The 8,324-nt window shown below is 38.7% G+C and overlaps 1 pseudogene; it reads right to left on the bottom strand.

Moving 5' to 3' along the window:
* Positions 1-5,535: 5,535 nt before the first annotated feature.
* LOC140334844 (perforin-1-like) overlaps positions 5,536-8,324 on the bottom strand; it is a 5,051-nt pseudogene continuing 2,262 nt past the window's right edge.

The raw sequence follows: 8,324 nt of genomic DNA, 5'->3' as shown, positions 1-8,324 counted from the left end.
TAATATTGTGATCTTTTATGAGGGACAGGTATTGATATGGCTTTATCCTTTTTGCACTGCTGCTCCGTGTATATGTTGAATATTTTTGAATACGTAGAATTGCTCAATAATAAGGTTTTGTAAAATTAGTAATAGAGATTAATGAGTAACGAGTTTGAATGTCCCTGTTCATTTTATTGTTTTACCCAGCACACACTATTTTAATCTAGGTATTCCAAATGTTTTTGGACCCTTGCAATGTCCCTGCTTTTTATTGTTTTGCGGAATTACTACCACGATTTTCTCCTATTTTCCTGACCGTAATTCTGTATTATTTTAACGTTAATATCCCGTCCTGCCCATTAATGGACATTCTGTTGATTCTGTTGATTCTCTTTATATCTTCCATGTTATACACAGATTAATAGAATGATAATTTGTGGTTGTGTGTGATATTTTCACAGAATCTGACCCAGAACAGAGGAAGTATCAAGTGATATTGTGATAGTTTCTGTATGTGTTTAGTAGCGAGATGACCAACTACGGGAATATAGAGTGATGAGAAGAAGAAGCCGGTTATATGTACGTGTTGTATGTTGTCTATTCAAATCAGGTTACACACAATAAAAAAATTATAACCTATTAAACCTAGGAGCAATAATTTAGGATCTGTAACTATGACATTTTATTTGTTTCACAGATACTAATCCAAATTGATGAATACACTTCAGATGTAAATCAAACTTTATTGCCTATTGAAAAATGAACAAATTGTAAATGTAATCAAAGCTTTATTGTTTAGTTTAGTTTTGGAAAAAGTAGGGAAGGGTAATTCCGTTATCAGTAGACGTACTGATGCTGGGTGAAAAGGCCCGGTTCACAATGGGTCTTCTAATTTATCCAAAAGGTGTTTAGTAGGGTTGACGTCAGGGCTCTGTGCAAGACATTCCTTTATGGATCACAGACAGAGTGATTAGAAGGAAGCCTCTCCTACCACCCCCGGTTTGGAAAAAATCCCCTGAAGGACTCTCAGATTGTGGGAACAACATTCTCTAATCTGATGAAATAAAGATTGAACTGGCAACGCTCATTACCTACCCAATACCATCCCAACAGTGAAGCATGGTGGTGGCAGCATTATGTCACAGTGGTGTTTTTTAGCTGCAGGGACTGGGAGACTCCAAAAAACCTCCAAAGAGCTCAAGACCTCAGATTGGATTGAAGGTTCACCTACAAACATAAGAATGACCCGAAGCACACATAACGAAGACCTAACGAAAGTGGTTTGGGGACAACTCTGTGAATGTCCTAGAGTGGCCCAGCCAGAGTCCAGACATGAACCCTATCGATCATCTCCGAAGAAACCTGAAAATGGCTACCGATGGTCCCCATCTGACAGGAGGTTTATAGGACTGGGACAGTCATGGGGGAACAGAACATTCATTAGGTTGATGGAATCTTTCTCCAGCTGACACCTTGGATCTGGTTAGACAGGGTTGGGCAGGAATCCTTAAGGCCATAATCAGCGAGCATTGTCTGAAAATTCAACTTAAAATAATATAAAGAGCATTTTATACATTTAATATTGCTTTATATTATGTATTTTATATCACTGCCAACCCCACCCGGACTAGCTCACAACATCTAACTGCTTGTCCCTAATTCTCTGAATCATTTAGTGACTTATATACTCAATTTCTGAGACTCTACATTTGGCTTTATGAATACTATTACTTCCCCCAATAATAGCTAACTTTCAGCTATTCACCCCAATCAATCCATCGACACCCCGATACACTTAGCCACTTATGTTTGATAGCTGCTAAAAATGCATTCTAACTAATTGGCTTTCCAATTCCGCCAACTGTGGCTTAACCAGTCCAAAATCTACATACCTCTAGATGCCTTTCATGTAACACTTTTCCCAGCTCAACTAGATGGGGTAATCGTGGCTTTCTGCCCCATGGCATGATAGATACACTTTGCCCTCTGGAATATCTCCTTACTTTCCTGACCCTAACCATTTTCTTTCATGGTGAGAAACCTTCACGTAACATCTACTGTCTATCACAGCTCTGTAGCCATAGACTTCTTCGCTTTCTTCCTATGTCCTTTCCCTTTTCTTCTCTTCGTCTTATCCCCCCTTTCCTTTTCCCACTCTACCCTGACCTTTTTTCTCTCATTTCCTTTCTTTTTCACAAAAACGTATATCTCCAAGTTATACTCTGTGTATGTGCTCATAGAACGGACATTTCTTTCTTATGTTATTGGAAACCAAATATATTGGCTTTTTATGACATTGCTATATTCTTATTGCCTTTGGGTTGCTTGTATTTTTTGCATGTACTTTATTCTGATTTTGATATCTGTATTTGCTCTTGTAGCCACATCTGATCCCTATCTATACCATATTCCTTCAATAAAAATAATATTTATGTTTAAATAATTTTTATTAGAATTTTCAATAAAATACAAAGTCTGTAACAATTAAGAAGAATAAAGCAATCAATGAACATTTGTTGTACAACAGACTTATCAAAAACAAATAGTGAGGTAAATGGACAAGAAAAAGAAAGGAATATGATCAAGAAAGAGAAAATAGAAATGTGTGAAAAAGTTCATTGCATCAAAAACATGTTTTTTTTTTTTTTATACAAACACATTATACGCCAATTGGTGTCAGGAGAGTATCTGGCCGACAACTCCGTGCTGTGTGTCATTGCAGTAATAAACACTGTTTGCTCTGCCCAGCGATGTCATTAGCAGCAGCCAGGAGAACTAAGATAGCTGCAGCCCCTGCTTCCCTTTAGTTGTGCTATGTGATGGATTTTTGGCATCCCCGGCATCCATTGTTAGGCTGTGCACAGCTAAAGGAGATTCTAGAGGCTGATCAGCTCCTGTCCTGCGCTACTATTGGCTGCTGAGACTTTATAGCCTCTCTGCTCCCAGTCACCAGGGGCTGTTATTGAGTTTGCTGGGCTTACCTGTGGTAGAGTGAGTTTGAGTGTTCACTTTTGTTGACTTTTGCCTGTTTCGGTCATTCCATTTAAACTTTGCCTAAACCAACCTTTGCTAGTGACCCCGACTCCTGATAATTCTGTACTCTGTATCTGTGGGCTCCTTTGCATTAATTCCTGGGGGCAACCGAGTGCTTGGAGACCCAACTAGTCTCCCGAGGCTGAGCGGGGGATGCTATCGGTGAAGACTGCGGCATTAGATTGGGGGACTGGTGTCTGCAGAATACTAGTACTGACCAGGTCCTTACACTTGGCATCTGAGTTTTGAAATCCTCTGGTCCAATTAAGTGGAAAGTTCATTATTTTATTGCAATAATTTGTATGCAATAAAAATGATATTTAAAAACATAAAGGGGAAATATTAAACCACTGAAAGCAAATTCAGCTCGTGCTGTTTTGTTTTAGTTCTGTTTTTTTACCATTACTACAAACTGTTCTTCATGTTACAGCAGAATGATAAATAAAACATAAGACAATCGACATATAAACTTGTGATAGTAAATATTTTAAGGAAGTTATTAGACTGGATTTAGATCCCGTGTAATAGTTATTATTCTACACTCGATCAGGCTCTGATGTGACACATGTCTGTGGTTAGAACTGATGGAGGAAGAGTTTATTGTAGCGTCCTCACCATGGTCCCGATTATTAGCACTCTCTTAGCCGGGCACGCCCGCAGTATTGCCAGTAAGCAGTAGGCAGTATACATGTGAGACGTGTGGGGCTTTTGTTATTTAGTGACGATTCACCGCAGTGAATCACATTTATCGCTGAATCATGAAATTTACCAATTGATGAATGTTACTCACCTTGACTCAGCTTGTCATTTGTTTTGTATAAAATGTATCGTATTTAAATAAACTTATGTTCCTGTTTGATATTTTGGAGTTGATTTTCAAGATTGGGCATTTTTAGTGAATTATCCCTTGCAAGTCCAATTGCCTACCATTGCACTTGATCTCTGCTGAGATGTTTCTGCACCTTAATCGGTGCCGCCCTGTGGTGAATGGATTGGACATGATTTGGGAAGGTGCCGCCTCTGTATAGAAGGCCTCATAGCTGAGCTTGGAGGAAAAACCAACAATGGGGTCCAAGGAACAACCTGCAGAGCTCAGAGACAGGATTGTTACAAAGCACATATTTAAGGAAGGCTCCAAAACCTTTGTGCTGCACTAAAGGTCCACAAGAAAACAGCGACCTCCATAATTCTAAAATGGAAAAAGTTTGGCACAATCAGGACTCTTCCAGGTCACCTGGTCCTTATTCTCCTGAAGAAGCAGTTCCTTAGTTTGCTGTGAAACGCGTTGAGTTGTGATTCCATTATTCGATCTAATACATTGTAGCAAATACTAGCCTAGATTGGCTATTATAAGTAGTGGGGACCTTCGGTAAAAAAAAAAAGTACGTTGTTTTCTTTTTGCAACTTTAATGTGACTTTAATTTTCATTTTTAATCTTTGGATCGATTCTATCCTATGATGTAAATAGAGATGATCTGTTTTTTTAATATTGGTATTTTATTACTAGTCCTAAAAATCCCAGATTGTTAATTTTCTTTTCTTTGATATATTATTGTGGGATTGGCATTCCACTAGAATCCATTGGTCTTAATATTATTAATTGATTTCCTTGCAAGATGATAATTCACATTAGTAAGTGAACAGACAAAATGTATTTAGTAATACAATATGTAATTTGCTTGAGAATCAAGCGATCAGCTCACTCGGCATGCACTGAATGACCGGTACATGATCCTACAGAGGCCATCAACCAAATGGATGTGAGAATACAAATTTTAATACCATTGGTCTCTGTCCAAATTAATTCAAAAATATCAAATCAATTTGGCGCTGCCCATTTCCCATGTCCCTGTACTGTATCCTGTACCATTCCCGTCTATGTATTGTGTCCCGGACCATTTCGCTGTCCCCTGTCCTTGTACTATGTCCTGTATCAGTTGTTCTTTCAATACACTCCAATACTTTTGCTATGATTCACTTTAGGCTGTATATTAATTTAGGTTTATTTAGGTTTACAGCACAGTTATGAATACTGGAGTAGAAATTCCATAGAAACACAACTGGACATTTTTTTAAAATATATTTATTAAGCTGCTGTTTTTTTCTAAATATAAATCAACGGGAAGCAAAACAATAATTGTTGCATACAATACACCCAGCTGGATTGCCAAACCTTTCAGATACATTTTTGGATTTGAATGTCAATTACTTCCAGCAATAAACTTATTTTAGAAAGATTTCTACCAGAGAAAGTGACCTGGCCACAGACAGGAGGATCAATAAATTCCCCCAGGCTATCTCTTCCTTAATATAGACGTTGCTGCACCAAATATTGGGACCACTCGTGATGGAGATCATCTGTTGCAGTCATGTTGATATGGTAGCCCAAACGTTCCAAAAATTATTCTGACCTGTGACAGTTTATTCTTCTATTTGAGAGTTGGTTACAAATAAATGTTAGAATGGTAAAAGATATAAAGAGTTTTGACCATGCACATAGATGCATAGGTGTATAGGTGTATAGATGTCAGACCTTTCCCTGTAAAAAAAACTGATTGGCAATTTGCAAGATGGAAGCTTTAGACTGGGGAAGACAAAATACTAGAGTAAGACTTATGGCAATCAGCCTATAGACTAAAGATATGAAGACCGACCAAGTGAAACCACTGAATCAGAATCAATGGGAGGCGAAGAGAGATGCAACCTATGTAAAGTCTATAATTACATAGGTGTGTAAGTCAAGTAGTTCAGTAAATGAAAAAATATCTGAATTTACCAATCTGAGTAATTTTAGATAGCACTATGATGTGAACTGCAATGTTTGATACTCGATATTGACTCAGCTAGTCATAGGGAAGCAAAAATGTTTCATATTTAGCATAGCAAGTGCAAGCAATCCTTGAAATACTTAGGTTGTAGCATTGATATAGAAAGCGATTTGTTAATATTAAAGAATATACTGAACAACAGAATTATTTTGGTGGGACCGGGCTGTAATCCTTACAGTAGGGACCATGGAGGTAAGAGGAACAGATGACACTTATGGAATAGCTAAGGCTTCCGTGTTTCAGGTAACAGGTTTCAGACCACTTTCCTGAAATCAGAGGTTGCTCACACTTTCCAAGAAGATCATAATCATACTTATTATCCTCATCCCACACTTCAATGGTGTATGTTTTCTTTGCACCCAATTCTACAAAGTCAAAGTTAAAGGTTTCATTCCACTGGGGGGTGATTATTATTCCAGATGGTTCTGGTTGCTCTATTATCAGAATCAAACCCAAATTTCACATAACCATCCGTCTTTGAAAACCTGTCACCACGCAGACCCGTGGCAGACTTAATAGTTATGTGGAGTTTGCCGATTCCTCTTTGTGATGGACAACAATTAGAATCTGTGTATTGAGTGGCCGGACAAATGCAGGGACAGTCCTCTACAGGACTGGTGAAAGAGGGAGCGGAACATGAACAATTCTCTCTCACAGCCATGTCCTTGATGTAAGTCTCTACCGCAAGTTTTAGGTTCTCTTTCTGAGGACCTTTCAATCTCACAAGGTTGTGAATGGGTTCCAGGGAGTAGGACACGAGGCCTGGATCAGTTTTCAGGCTTTCCATCCAGTTTTCAAAGACTTCCTTTTTACCTTGTACAGCTGAAAGCAGATCGAATGTTGCTTTTCCTCCTTTTACCTGCAAATTTAAAGAAACATTTCTGAATTGTTTGTAATTCTCGGTATCTTCTAACAGAAAAATTCAAAGGGGTCTCAGGTTGTCATCAGAGGTTTTTTATCCCCTGATGAAGCGGATGGTGAGGTTTGAAATGTGTTGGAGAGTTCCGTGTACCAATCTGCAATCCATATGGGCCAGCACCTGTGGACAGCAAAAGAACTGGGATAGGGACTTGTTCATTTTAATTGGAAGTATGTGAAGCATTGTTTCTTGCAGAACTATTACAAACCAACGCCATTTCATTGCTGTTGGGAACTATCATGTAATCAGAGATTTGGTGGACCCAGAAGCTTATTGTCTGGGAGAACAATAGGACATGGAGGAGATTGGGCCAGGAACTAACTGTTTAAGGTAAGGTCAGATATCACCTCGGAAGGAACTGTTCTTCTTGTCCTGATAGTGCTTTGTACAATGGAGTGCTTTGTGCTGGGGGTTATCCAAACCACAAGGATGGAAATACATATTTGTCTAAACCAGTGTTTTATTATCATGGGAGGGGACCCCATGAAATTCCTTTTTAGGTCTTCAGGGAACCTCTTCTTCTAATTAATATATCCACAGCTCACAGTATATTAGTGCGGGGGTCAATGGGAAGAATTCCTCTTACATTGCTGGCCAATGGGAAGCATGTCAACATTACAGATAGCCAAAAATATCAATGGAGTCACGTAAATTGACTTGAAAGGCACAAATTGCTCAAGGAACCCTCAGCAACCTCTGGAGGAACCCTGGATGAGAAACAATAGTCTAAACTGTCTTTGCATGCTGTAGGATTACCATAACCCTTCATCAGAAACACATGATCCCCATCATTTTGAGGGGAATCTTTAAACATTTCACTATATAATGTGCAGGTACTTAACAACATGATTTAGATGTTGCTATGGATCCCCCAACTATTTCAAAGTAAAAAGTCTCATAACTTACCTCCCAGATCCGTTCTTTCAATGTTTGGTGAAAGCTGTCTCCATAGTTGGCCTTGTTTGCTTTTTGTTTGCAGTGATCAATTGTAGAAATCAATTTTCCTTCCTTGTCTATTGTGGATGCCGCAATCTCAGCTTCAGCATTGAGGCAATCCTTAACTTCATCTAATGAAAGACCATCCATGGTCACTTCACAGGTTCTGATGGCCGTCACCTCTCGAGTGTGCCACCCACCTTGGCTTGGGTGATAAAATGAGTGCCAAATTTTTCTATGATAAGTCTGTAGGCAGCCTTGGTGCTTACATTGTAGCTTTTTGGAAGATTTTTCAGTGCTTTGGTAAAGTGAGGAGTTAAGGGGGGATCAGAAGACAGCGAGAAACTAAAAGAATAAAACAGAACAAATTTTGGAGCTTCATTTTCAACTTTGAGTTTGTTTTTCATATAGAATAATATTTTCATATTTTCAACAAGAGTTTGTTTTTCATATAGAATAACGATACATTTATTGGACAAGGTGTCATGGCAAAGTACAAGAACCTATGTGTCCCAAAAAATGGCCAAGAGGCTCATGGAGAGGCAACCCGTGTTCTTCTAGTTAAGGCAACCAGAAAGGTAAATTAGGTCATTAAGTCTTTATGTTGACTGGACTCCAATGCCAGA

The sequence above is a fragment of the Pyxicephalus adspersus genome, chromosome 7 (genome assembly GCF_032062135.1).
Source record: "Pyxicephalus adspersus chromosome 7, UCB_Pads_2.0, whole genome shotgun sequence".
Lineage (NCBI taxonomy): Eukaryota > Metazoa > Chordata > Amphibia > Anura > Pyxicephalidae > Pyxicephalus > Pyxicephalus adspersus.
The sequence above is the reverse complement of the archived record's forward strand: the minus strand, read 5'-3'. Positions and strand labels throughout refer to the sequence as shown.